This window comes from Rhipicephalus sanguineus, chromosome 9, assembly GCF_013339695.2.
Source record: "Rhipicephalus sanguineus isolate Rsan-2018 chromosome 9, BIME_Rsan_1.4, whole genome shotgun sequence".
Taxonomy (NCBI): domain Eukaryota; kingdom Metazoa; phylum Arthropoda; class Arachnida; order Ixodida; family Ixodidae; genus Rhipicephalus; species Rhipicephalus sanguineus.
Genome location: NC_051184.2, coordinates 57,201,031 through 57,203,121, shown reverse-complemented (window position 1 = coordinate 57,203,121; position 2,091 = coordinate 57,201,031).

Here is a 2,091-nt window from a genome sequence, read left to right as displayed (position 1 = left end):
GGCCTTGCCCCAACAAAAAGCTGCGCTCAGAAGTCGCCTTAGGTGTTATCGCACGCGTCGGTGAACTTTTTCAATGAAAAGTGGTGGGCCAACATTCAATACTATTCAACAACTTCGTGAACGATATTTCATTTATGATCGATGTATTTTAAATTGACATTTCATTTTTTTCTTATCAACACTACAATTTCGATTGACAATTTTTTCAGTGATAAGTTAATATTAAAGAGCTCGATGAGTTTTCAGTGAAAAGCCATGGGCGAATATTGAATGCTGGTCAATACGTTCCGGAAGCACGTTTCATTCCATGCTTAATGTACTTTCAATTGAGGCTTCACTTTTTCTCAGGAACACTAAAATTGACATTCACAATTTTCTCAGCGATAAGTTATTATTGCGGAGCTCGATCGTGCAACAATATTAAAAAGGGAGAATGATGGCGAAGTGGGCACTTCACAGCAGTATTTGCAGTACGCATTCAAGGATAGTTTGAAACGGTTAATGTTACGCCCACAAACGTTCTTCACTATTCACTATTCACTAATAACTATTGTGTTCTATTCATGAAGGCGAAGCCCAAGCGTTCTCCAAATTTTATAGCGAAAGCTGTTATCAGATCACAACAAGGGCCATTTTTGGCGCCGTAGTTGTCCGCCGCTGCCGCCGCCGCCGGTGTCCGTAACCACTATGGCTCGAAATAAAAAAAAAGGAAAGATGAAAAAATGTCCAGGATGGAACGAGGTTCGAACCTGGGCCGTCTACGTGGGAGCCCAGTATTAGACCTAAGAGACATGCCGGTGCTTGAAACTGCTTTACAAAAAGACCCTATACAGGCTTCATCTCGGGAATGAACCACATTAACATATGTAATTTAGCGTGCTAGATGAGTAAAATAACAACCAAGTGTCACACAACGCGAATTCTGTAACCAGGCGTCACACAATGCGAATTGCGCAGCCAGTAAGTTGTTGAATGCTTCCAACCCATTACAAAGGGCTCTGCCATAATTCATCATCGTCATTAGCTACAGCATCAACAAAGTGCACACAATGCATTACAGGCGTTTAACAGGTACCACCGTTCTGCGCAAAATGACGAAAAATTGCATAGTGGCTGCTTCCCTACTTCACAAAAATTATGATTTATAGCGTAGTGGGTTCCTCGCAAGTGTACTTCTATTGGTTGCGAAGGCAGCCCATACCGCTCCCATGATCCATTTGCTCAGGGTCTCAATAAGGTTAATTCCCTCTCTCTATCCCTTTCTCAGGTTAGCGTATGTTATACAGCGTGGCGGGAGAGTCAAATAATGACCGGGCGTCACAGAATGCGAATCACGTAACTAGTGGGAAATTTAAAGCTTCCAACTCATTACAAGATGCTCATTTAAAATTCTTCATCGTCATCTGCCGTCGCATCAAGAAACTGCAAATAATATCTTACAGGTGGTACCTCGCTTCTCCGCAGAGTGACTAGTAATGTCGTGGTGGGTGCTGCCCAACTTCACAGAAATTATGATTTGTGGCGTAGTGGGTACGTCGCTAGCGTAGTTGTATTAGTAGCCACAAGAGAGTTTATACCAGGGCTCTAGAAACGCCTCTCTTCTGGCTTTCGCTCTGACTCTGGTGCGCTTTCCGCGCAGGCTTGGCGTTTTTTTAATGCGCTCGATCTTTTCTGAATGACAATTCGTTGATCAATATTCAATACTCGTCAACAACTTTCTGAACGAGATTTCATTTGATGCTCTACGTGCATTGAATTGACGGCTGAATTTCTTCCAGCAGCCCTCCCATTTAAATTCACCATTATTTCAGCTATAAAAATTAATATGCAGGAGCTCGATAGTTTTTCAATATAAGGTTGTGTCTCAGTTAATATTACTGGGCAACAACTTCCTGAACGATATTTCATTTGATGTTCACTCTTACAAAAATATGCGTTGCTTCGGCTGCTGTAGCACGAAGTCAGCTCTGCATTGTCGCCACTTAAAGAGTTATGTGGTGGGTCATTCGGTTAGAACCGAAAGGCTGTAGAAATCACGTTGCGAAATGTAGCTAGTGTCCATGCAATAGACTAGCCCTGATGAACTGGACG